Consider the following 11745-nt stretch of genomic DNA (forward strand, 5'->3'; position numbering starts at 1 on the left):
GCGTGCAAGACCAGGCCTAGGAACAGGCCCAAGGCAATGAGACCTACAACTCCAGAAAGGCCTCGACTGCCTCGTCACCCCACCCACCCCGAGTGCCATCCCAGATTTCCACCAGCCTGCACCTTCTCTCAGAATAAAGGGCTCTCTCTCTTTCTCAAAATAAATAAACGTTTAAAAAAAATCATTAAAAAAAAAAAAAAAAAGAATGTTACTACCAATGCTGAGAGGAAAAAGGGGGAACGAGAATTTTTAACACAAGCAGGCGCCTCTGTCAGCTCACTGCGTAGAGCATACAACTTTTCATCTTGGGGGCCGTGAGTTCAAGCCCCACGTTGGGTGTAGAGCTTACATAAAATAAATAAAATAAAGAAAGCCTTTTTTTTTCCAACTAAAAAATAAATAATTAAATAAAATTATATTTTAAAAGAATTTATTTTATTTCTTTAAAGAATTTCTAATACAAGCAATGTAGTACTGGAATTTTTTTTTTCTGAAACACACCCTTTCCTTACCTCCTCGTTAATATTCTATATTGTTTCAAGTTGTATTGATGAAATAAATTTTCATTCGTTAAAAAACTGATACTAAAAATGAGTAAATTTTTTAAATTATTTTTTTAATGTTTATCTACTTTTAAGAGAGGGAGAGAGAGAGTGTGTGTGTGCCCAAGTGGGGGAGGAACAGAGAGAGAGGGAGACACAGAATCCAAAGCAGGCTCCAGGCTCTGAGCTGTCAGTACAGAGCCTGACGCAGGGCTCAAACTCAGGAACCCCGAGATCATGACCTGAGCCGAAGTCAGACACTTAACCGACTGAGCCACCCAGGCGCCCAAAAATGAGTAAAATTTAAAGGTGACTAACTTAGTTTGGGGCAGTCCCACTGTGGAACCCTGCTGACAGGGCAGATCATTCGGGAAAATTCTCCCAAGAAGGACCGCCACCCAAAGGACTTCCCACAGGATGTCCGTGCCCAGGAAAGATCCTGGGAGAAGTGCAAGAATTTTCCAAACGTAGTTCCAAGCAGTTATTCTCTGCTTTCTTCGGATGTAAATATCTACGGACAAAAATAAACCATTTAAAATGAGCCATCCATTCACTGTGGGAAAACGATGGACAATTAAAACTTTGGGACCGTTTGAATTGCACCACCGAGAACAAATAGTTGGTAATGATGGGAATCTGGCATTTGGGCAGGCCGGGAGGTAATTGAAAGAGGCATTGACTGCCAGGCGTCGGAGAACTTGGCTGGCGAAACAGGCTGGTGGATTTCAGACCCTGCTTCCCAAACATCTGGAACACTCAGGAGAAAATGGGCTCCCGGTGGGGACAAAGGAGGGACCGGGGACCCCACAGACCACAGCTCCTCCCACACACGACCGCAAAGGAGTCACGCTTGTCCCCTGGAGACTCTCCCCGTGAGACGAAGCGGGCGCAGAGCTGATCAAATGCTTCAGGGCCGAAATCGTGGCGCGCAGGGACCGAGTGCGGTCCCCACGCCTCTCGCCGGAGGCGACCGAGGTCCCGGCGGCGCCATGGGGGCCTCGGGTCCGCAGACTCCGGAGGTGACCACGGGGAGGATTCCGACCACGGCGGGTTGGCGCCTGTTGCGAGCGACACTTTCTACCCGGTCATCAGACTCCGCGGGCGCAACCACCATTTCTACGTTTCCTGGATTACCCAATGGCCTTCCTTCAACTCCCGCGGACACACGAACCACAGCGGAACACAAACAAGGCCACGGCAATGCGTCCCCTGAAAGAAGGGGACCTGGGCTACCCAGCGAGGCTGAAATAAGCAAGGACCTCTGCAGAGGCTGCGGAGCGATGCCCCACCCACCCCACCGCCGCCGCCCCTGATTGGACAGTTCGTAAGGCCTCGCCCCTCCACGCCTGGGTGACAGCCGGGCCTAAGGCGGACTGGATCCCGCCGATCCAGAACAGTTGCCTTGTAACCAGTGCTGTCAGTCCACTCCTGGATCTCTGATCCTTCTTTACAAACACAGATACTTAATAGTCCCCTCTCCATACGCAATACTTAGTCGAGCTCTGAAACCGTGCCCCATAGCGTTCATGAGGTTGAAACTAGCGGGATGTTTAAGCTTGTTTTTCGAGAACTCCGACCCACCCCCCCTCGCCAATCTCCTATTGTGTCTCCTCAGACCTTAGTAACAAATCCACTAGCTATCTCGGCAGAAGCCTGGATTCAAAGTCATCTGATATAGTTCCAGCCTGTGAATGTATCTTAGCCCAGCCTAAGACCCCATCCAGTTGATACTGGCTCTCAGAGAATGCCCAAAGCCCTTTTCCTAGTCCTAAAATAACCTCTTCGCCTCAGGGGTGGAATTTTGTCTCCTTTTGGTGGTGTTTCCATCCTAACGTGAACAAGGGTTAAGTTCCGTATGTTTGCTCATCGCGCATGCTCCATCTTTCCTTAGGCGTAGTTAAGTTTTCCCCACCCTTTTCATCAAATTGTATGCAATCACAACCCTTCTGATTATAAAACACTTGTTCTCTCCTCCTTTGGGGAGATGAATTTGAGGCTAGTCTTCCGGAAGCATTTTTCCTTTGGCTGCCGATCAAATCTCTCCTTGCTGCAAACCTGATGTCTCCGTGATGGGTTTTGTTGTGCATCCGCATTCTTGGGTTTGTTTACAGCTCCATTTTGATCTTGATTGTTGACCACTGGGGTCTGTCACGGTTTTGCCAAAAAGGTGCACAAACACAGATACCAGAGATGCATTTGGTGGGCATCCTTCCGGAACTTAGGTTCCGAAAAAGAGCGTTGGAACCAGAAGAAATCGGCACTTCATAAGAAAAATAACTTCTGGGTCATTAGAATGGTTAACTTCAGAAAATATTTCCGACGTGAAAACTTTAGATCCCACGGAAAATATGTATGAGCAGGGTCTCTTTCTCACCGGTGAGTTAATCATTCATTCCCTGTGGTCATGATCAATTTCTTTCTTGCGACTGCATGATTTAATCAATCCATGATGAGACTTGGGTATTTGTGCTAAATTGGCTATTTTTCAGTCCATACTGTCTGGCATAGGACGTATCTCGAAAAATCAGTTCTAAGACCATAGTCCCTGAGCATGACTTCATTGTCGAAGAGATCCTGACTTTGTCTCTTGCTTGGTTCGTGTTCTTTGGCAATTTACCTAAGCTTCTAAACCTCATCTGACTCATAAAAGAGATAACAAAGACCAGTTTGCTAAGTAATGTGTGATTAGGAAAATATGCATTTTATGGGGTGCCTGGGTGGCTCAGTTGCTTGAGCATCCGGCTCTTGACTTGGGCTCAGGTCATGATCTCATGGTTGGTGGGTTCAAGCCCCGTGTCGGGCTCTGAGCTGGCAGTGCAGAGCCTGCTTGAGATTCTCTCCCCCTCTCTCTGCCCCTCCCCTGCTCACGTGCTTGCTCTCTTGAAATAAACTTAAAAAAAAAAAAAAACATACATTTTAAGTGAGATACTTTCCGGAAAGCACCCGATAATACACTGTACGAAATTATTTCAGTATCTAGATAACAGGAAAAGCAAAATTGTTCCAGAGGACTGGGGGCTGACCTCACACTGCCTCAAGGGCCTAGATAAACCCTGTGGAAGAGAAAAATGTCACACATGTCCATCACCAGACAAAGCTACTCTTTGACCGAGATAGATCAAGATAAACAGACATGCCTTCTGTAACTATGTGTCTATAAATGGTAAGAGAGAACATTCCAAAGAATGAAAATGACCCAAATTTCTCCTCTTCTAATGTAAACGGTGCTTCTCGCAAATTAGGTTTAGCGTCAAAACCATTCTTTCTGCCTTATAGATAAAAACTATTATAATTGCCTATTATAGAATTAATCTCACTTCCTCAGGGCAACCCAATACAAAACCTTCCTTGAACAGCAATCATCTAACACAAAATCCAACCAAGAAGTCCTTCTGAGTGTAGTTACTGATACACCCTACAGTGTTTTATGCTTTGGGTCACTCTTACAGCTTGAAATTATTTATATTACTGACTACAGATTTGATCACGGTGCTCTTTGGGAAGAGGGTGCTGGAAAAAAAAAATGACATACGTTTTTGGTTTTATGAATGAATGAGAACCTAGTCTCATGACCAAAGTGAGTATAAAAGAGAAAAAAATAAAATTTGCCTGAGGGGGAAAAAAATACCTGAACTTGGGCCCACAATACAGTTGAGTCAGAATGCATAATAAATGTAGAAAATGGCAAAGTTTGATCTGAAGATCCTTAAATCAATGGGACCTTTTAATAAAATATTTCAAAGGAAAACTATAGAAGCATTCATTGGGGGGGGGGGGGGAATGCGTGTACTTTTAATCACACAGAATTCAACTTAACTGAAAACCTACTGAGGGATTACGCGAGAAGCGACGCAAAACACCCGGAATCTGCCGGTAACGAGGAACGTGCCAGGTTTCAGAGGGAAGATCTGGGTCACAGCGGTCGCTGCACAGAGCAGAAGGATAAAGTCTCACGTAATTCTTCTGGACGGCACCCGTGTGGCCGTCATACTGCAATCAGGAACACGCAGACGGACACTCGCCGTATTAACACAACAGGTGTTTACTACACAAATTCGACCTTGTATGAACCGGATCTAGGGAAGAGGGGAGTAGAACACGCAACCCGTGATGGTAGAAATCTGTTTCCAGGTGGGCACATGACGGATCGCAGGAAATCTCGACTGTGCTGGCTCTTCAAAGTCGGACAGTGGAGACAACTGGAGAAGCCTACTGCTCGGGGTCAGATGGAAGTCTAGTAGTTGGTGGCGGGTTGGGAATATTGACGGGCATCACAAAGAATGAGGAAAACAGGCTGGAAACAAGCGTCCAGAAAGCCCTATCCTTCTGTCTCCTTCTACACAGATGACTCCAAAACCTGACTGAATCCTATTTCGCTTCTGCATTCCAAGTTTCGTGGATGTTAGGCTTTGGTAAGTTCTGCCATGAAACCATAAAGGCCACAGATCCTAGAAAATACAGTTCGCATTACTTACTCGGACACGGTCAAGGAGACTCGTTCCCGGCTAGGTCTCTATTCGCAATGCATACTTTATAGTCCAAATTCCAACAAGAAGGAGGGACAAAGATCAAAAGACAAAAGATGAAATTAGTACTTCACAGGAGCCTGTACTCTCTGAATAATTTTGCATATGTACAAATATATGGTCAATATTTATTAGCAAGGAGAACAGAGTAAGTCTCTTCAGGCCAACGAAAAGGTTTTTGATCAAAAAAGGTAAAGTGTAGGGGTGCCCGGCTGGCTCAGTCGGTAGAGCACGTGACTCGTGAGCTCAGGGTTGTAAGTTCGAGTCCCACGCTGGATGTGGAGATTACTTACAAATAAAATCTTAGGGGCAGCCTGGCTGGCTCAGTTGGTGGGGCACGTGACTCTTGATCTCGTGGTCGCGAGTTTAAGCCCCACGTTGGGTGTGGAGCCCACTTTAAAAAATAAGAATAATGATTTAAAAATTTTTTTAATAAAAAAATCTTTTTTTAAAAAAAAAGGTAAAATATATACACACAATGGGTAAGGCATATTTAGTAGGAAAGAACCAAGAAATACCAATGTGGAAATTAGAATGAGTCAGGAGGCCAGCAGGGGGAGCTCGAACAGTCTATCACTCACTGTCCCTTGCAGGCCCAACGGGAAGAGACACAACTTCCAAGTACCTAGTACCTCAGCTACTACTTCTACTACCCCCAGAGGAAGATTTTCTACTCCCCTGGCAAGAGCCCAGCCAACGGGACTCACAACTCAGCCAATAAAAGGCCACTATACTTCACCCTCCCAGCTTACTCCAATATCCTTTACAAGCGCACTTCCGGTTCCCCCATTTCCTCTGCCCTTTGTTCCCCAGACTTACCCATGGCTTTGCCGGAGCGTGCTTCTCCCGAATTCTCTAGTCTCAGATAAATCCTTTCTTGCTGGTAAGATAGCTGGCCGTTTTATAGTCGAGGTTAATATTATCTGGTGTCAGAAGTCAGATCCTGAGACCGCCTCAACAATTCTGAGGCTGGTGAGCAAATATGCCAATACCCACGGAAACCACCGAGCCCACGTCTTTCTTGCTGCTCCTGGAGTTTGAAGCTATGCTTTCTCCCCGATTTCGAGCCCCAGCTTCCTGAGGTCTCCAGGCTTTCTTCGGGATGGGTTTAAAGGCTTTGTCCTTTCTGCAAGTGTCCCTTGGGCCTTCGGTTCCACTCGTGTTTGGAATTGGGACTGTTCCCATTAAGACTGTGTTAGCCTTTGGGCTGACTCACTTTCAGAACTAGACGGTCCCTCTTGAAACAGTGGCCTCAAGTCTAATTCTTTTGAAACTGGGCTCTCCTATTGGAACTGTGCAGGCCTTTATACCGATTCCTCCTGGAAGTAGGCTTTTCCTGTTGAAACTGTTAATTTTTTTTTTTTTCTTTCTGCTCTAAAGGAAAAAAACAACTCAGAAACGGGATCTCAGTCATCAAAGTGCCTTGAGGGTGCCCAGCCCTACTGGGGTCCCTCCTCATATGCATTTCTAACAAAGTGGATGGACTCAATCTAAAGCAATTTAGGGGCGCCTGGGTGGCTCAGTCGGTCAGGCATCCGACTCAACTTTGGCTCAGGCATAATCTCAGTCAGGGTCATGAGATCGAGCCCCAAGTGGGGCTCCATGCTGGGCATGGTGCCTGCTTAAGATTCACTCCCTCTGTTCCTCCCCCCAACCGCACAAGGGCATTGTCAAAAACTAAAAAGGTAATTTAGAACTTCAATGGGCATTATGGGTAACCTTTGTTCTCCCCAAACTTGTTTCTCTCAAAATTAAATTGAAAAAACATGGCTTATAGAAAACAAAACAAAACAAAACAAAAACCTATTTTAATCAGTACCTTTGGGCTTAGCCCTTTGTCAGGTTCCAAGCCAAGCACGGAGCCTCTCCCTCCCCCTCCGCTCTCTCCCCTGCTCATGCTTTCACACTCTCTCTCTCTCTCTCTCAAAAAAAAAAAAAAAAAAAAAAAAAAGTTTCCGGTCTTTAAATGTTGAATCCACCAGGCTAGCACCGAACTCTATGTTTATCAACCAGGATCTTTCTCCTTTAGTTAAAAGGACCATGATGGGATGGGAAACTATGTCCCCTCCAGATTTAATCTGACAAATCGGCACACTTGCTACCTGCAAGGAAGACCGTAAAATTCTCAGTGCTCCACTCCAACAACTGAAGGAACAAAACCAAAAACCTTCTAGTTTCTGCTATGGTTGCAAAGAGCCAGGTCACTGGAAAAAAGACTGTCACTAATCAAAGTGCTCCATGCACCCCTAGCCCGCCAGTCAGTCTTTCCAACGTCTTCCAAATTCCCAATGACCGGGCTCTGAGAAGTTACCAAGGCTCTTTCCCATCACCTCTCCTAATCGCCGCGGAGGAACCACTCTCCCTACTGGGACCACGGAGCTACTCTTAGACTCTGCTGCTGGGAGGCAGCCCCGGCCTCAGAGCAAGAAAACAGCTTGAGTAGCATATCTAATAATGACCCCAACAGGTTCCCGTCTCTGAACCTATTCCCTTTTCTCTAGGCCCTTCGAGAGATGCACTCTTTTCTCCTGAGTTCCTTGCTCCCGTCTGTGTATTGTGCCAAGATTTCTCACGGAAGTATCGCCTGTAATTTCTTTCTCCCAAATGCAGGAATAATTCTAGAATTTGACTTCTAGTAATCGAAATAGCCAACCTGACGAGTTAGAAGATCTTTAAATGCCCATCAAAACCCCTCACTAGAATTAATCCATACCCTCTAAATAAAGAAGCCCTTTAAGAAGTGTGAAGCCCACAGCAATCCCAAGGCCCACAGCCTCATTGTCCCCTGTGTTAGTAGTAACATCGGTATCCTTCAGCCCTCCATGGTCCCTAACTCCCGTATATGTTCCTGACGGCCCTCCCCAACGAAAGCTAGTTTTTCACTGGAATCCATCTGTGCAGGGTATTTTTAGTATTCCAGGTGATACAGAGAGCCAGTATCTTTTTTTGCTTTCTCTTGAGAACTGAAATACATCCAGTCATGCCTCAGGGTTTCATAGTCTCTCTTAACCTTTCATAAACCTTCTAGGCGGATTTGGAGGATATAAAGTTGTCTACAAAAGTTGTCTACTTTCTGACTAATGGAGACGGCTTAGCTTCTCTGCTCCCCTTTCACAGGACAGACAGCACTCCTGTGTTAAACCGTGTGGCCTTAAAGGGCTGCCTTGGTGCTCAGCTGGTTAAGTGCCCAACTCTTGATCCCAGCTCGTGAGTTCGAGCCCCGAACTGGGCTCCGTGCTGGGCATGAAGCCTACTTAAACAAAAACTTTTCACCTTAAAGAAACATAAAGCCTCCCAGAAAACTTGCAGTTTGCTCATTCAAGTTTGATATTTAGGGATCTGATCTCAAAACAAGGACTACATTTGGACCCAGTCAAAATCCCTCATGACTGCCTAATGCTTGACAAATTACCTTTTGACTCCACATAGAAAAAGGTACAGGAAACTCCTCTAACGAATGCACATTTTTTGTGATTTACTGATGGTTCCTATTTAAAAGATGAAACAGGGGCACCTGGGTGGCTCAGTTGGTTAAGCGGCCGACTTCGGCTCAGGTCACGATCTCGCGGTCCGTGGGTTCGAGCCCCGCGTCGGGCTCTGTGCTGACAGCTCAGAGCCTGGAGCCTGTTTCAGATTCTGTGTCTCCCTCTCTCTGACCCTCCCCCGTTCATGCTCTCTCTCTGTCTCAAAAATAAATAAACGTTAAAAAAAAATTTTTTTTAAATAAAAGATGAAACAACTGTGCTGGGTATACTATTACAACACCTTTTGGGGGCGCCTAGGTGGCTCAGTGGGTTAAGGGTCTGACTCTTGGTTTTGGCTCAGGTCATGATCTCAGAGTTTGTGGGATCGAGCCCCGCATCGGGTTCCGTGTTGGCAGCCCCAAGCCTGCTTGGGAGTCTCTCTCCCTCTCTTAATAGAAGAAAATAATCATTAAAGAAAGCAAACAAAACTTTTTTAAAAAACTTTTTAATGTTTATTTTTGAGAGAGAGAGAGACAGAACATGAGTAGAGGGAAACACAGAATCTGAAACAGGCTCCAGGCTCTGAGCTGTCAGCACAGAGCCCGACGCGGGGCTTGAACTCACAAACTGAGATCATGAGCTAAGCCGAAGCCGGACACTTAACCAACTGAGCCACCCAGGCGCCCCACAGAACTCCTTTTGAAGCCACTGAGGCAGTACCTTTACCTTTGGCTATTCCAGCCAAGTAGGCTGAGTTATAGAAGCCCTTACACGAGCTTGTACCTTATCCAAGGGTAAAAGCACATTTATACAGTCAGTATGCCCTTGGGATAGCTCATGACCTTGCAATATTAGGGAGACGAGGTGTCCCTACCTCCAATAAAAAACTAAAAATGTCTATACCCCAAATTTATTAGATGCCACATATTAGCCAGCTACTATGGCAATTATTAAGGTTCCCGGGCATTCCGGATTCCACTCCCTGGAGGCCAAAGGAAACCACCTTGCTAATACTGCCCCCCAAAAAATGCTGCTCTAGGAAAGCAATATTCAAACGTCCATCATGTTCCAAAGGGAGATTCTCCCAAATGATAATCAGAAAAGTTAAACAGAGACACCCAACATTGGCCCCAGGGAAAAAAAAAAAATCAGAAATCTAATAATTGTTGGTCTGATAAAAGAACTCTGGTTTGGGCCAAAAAACCAGTCAGTCTTCCCAGAAATTCTAAAACCCCCACTACTTACCACTGCACGTGTATTAAACGATGGGTCTACTGGCAAGATGAGAGCACTCATGAACAAATACCGGTGGGAAAATGTTAACAGGACCATGAAAACTGCCTACCCCGCTTACCCGTACCGTTCAACGTATAACCCAGGGAAACCAGTTGGCGCAAATTTAGTTCATACAACTTTCCCGTAACGTAGGTATAAATACGCTTTAGGCATGGTTTGTGTACTTTCTCTCTCGTCTGAGACTCTCCCCTAGGGACAGGCCAATGCTTTCACCGTCACTGAAATTCTGTGACAGATGATCCTACCTGAGGAAGCCCTCTTGAACTTCACAGCAATCAGGGAACCAATTTTAACAGTCAGGTGCTTCCACAAGCGACAACTGTCGCGACGTTTACCATCCTCCATCTGGAGGGTAAGGACACTATTAAGGCTCAGTAGGCAGATCTGTAGACACCCTTCCAAATACCAGGGCTGATAACACTGCCAACAATAGTTGATAGGCTGACAGATCCACTCTCTCTGGAACTCACGGACTCTCACCCTTTGAATCGGTCACAGGGCGTCCAATGCACTTGGCCCCTGCCTCCTCGGGTCCACAGCTGATAAAAAGAGATATACTTCCATGGTGAAAAGGCCTAATCGCTTTTATTAAAAAATAACCATGCCTTGGTAAGTACAATCTTTTTACGCCGCACTTCTGAGAGATGACAACCTTAAGCATTAAACCTTGCAACGCGGAGGTTCCGTGTGTTGGAGAAGGTAACTCCAGACTCTTCAGCCTCGTTGGAAAGGTCCTTTTCAGGAACGGCTAACCAACCCTTGGGTTGCCCAACTTCAGGAAGAGACTCTCGGATTCGCAGGATACCTGTCGAGAAAGCACCACACCCTGACTGGACCTGCTCGCTCCGTGGCGAACGGAAGGTAAGGATTTCCCGGAATTGAAGGGGCCAACATCTTTCCCAAGAGATCCAGACTAGGCCAACACACTTTTTTCTCATTGTTGCTTCTCTCTCCCCCTCTTGTGGAAACACAAAGCCCTTGCTTGCATTTCCCAAACCCTTGCACAAAGGGGGCATTCGCTTCTTTTGATTGTGACCTTTCAGAAATAGCCTGACCGTGACCCTGTGAGAAATTAATTTTTCAATCCCTTTTTGTGAAGCGTTAGAAGGTTCAAAATCCAGGGGCGCCCGGGTGGCTCAGTCGGTTGAGCGTCTGGCTTCAGCTCAGGTCATGGCCTCACAGTTCCCGAGTTCGAGCCCCATGCCGGGCGTGCTGCTGTCAGCACGGAGCCCGCTTTGGATCCTGTCTCCCTCTCCCTCTCTCTGCCCTCCCCCTGCTTGCGCCTTCTCTCTCAAAAATAAACATGAAAAGAATTTAAAAAAAAAAAAGAAGAAGAATCGAAATTCACAAGTCTTTCTTTCATCGGAAAGGGTAACTGACTGGATTCTCCTCCAAATTCACCATCTCTGAATTAGCCACCTTACAGGATGTAATCCATTTGGTCACCAACAGCTCTTTTGAGAGAACACTCTTTAAAAAGCCTTTGAAGGTTTGTTCTACGAAAAACTCATCAGCTGTTGCTTCGTATTTATACCTGTACTGTATGGATCTTCCCAAATGCAGGTGGTTGATTATAACCACGTGTTTTTGCAATATTTTCTCATTATTTGCCTATGGCTGCTTTACGCAGCGACTTCCAAGAGGGATACCGGACTCGAAGGTCTGCATTCAGCGAGTGCACCTTCCTCCTCTAAGTTGGACCAACTTAGTCGTCCAACTAAGTTGGACAGTGCACCCAACTGGGGCGCCTGGGTGGTTCAGTCGGTTGAGCAGCCGACTTCGGCTCAGGTCATGATCTCGCAGTTTGTGAGTTCGAGCCCCGCGTCGGGGTCTGTGCCGACAGCTCGGAGCCCGGAGCCTGCTTCGGATTCTGTGTCTCCCCCTCTCTCTGCCCCTCCCCCACTCATGCTCTGTCTC

At 46.3% G+C, this 11745-nt stretch overlaps 1 long non-coding RNA gene across 1 annotated transcript; it reads right to left on the reverse strand.

Moving 5' to 3' along the window:
- Positions 1–4232: 4232 nt before the first annotated feature.
- LOC111558082 lies at positions 4233–8650 on the reverse strand. The gene is made up of 2 exons (XR_002738638.2): positions 5888–8650; positions 4233–5071 (listed from the first exon to the last, which is right to left on the reverse strand). It is a non-coding gene; the product is annotated as an uncharacterized LOC111558082 (long non-coding RNA).
- Between the last annotated feature and the right edge of the window lie 3095 nt (positions 8651–11745).

The sequence above is a fragment of the Felis catus genome, chromosome A2 (genome assembly GCF_018350175.1).
Source record: "Felis catus isolate Fca126 chromosome A2, F.catus_Fca126_mat1.0, whole genome shotgun sequence".
Classification (NCBI taxonomy): domain Eukaryota; kingdom Metazoa; phylum Chordata; class Mammalia; order Carnivora; family Felidae; genus Felis; species Felis catus.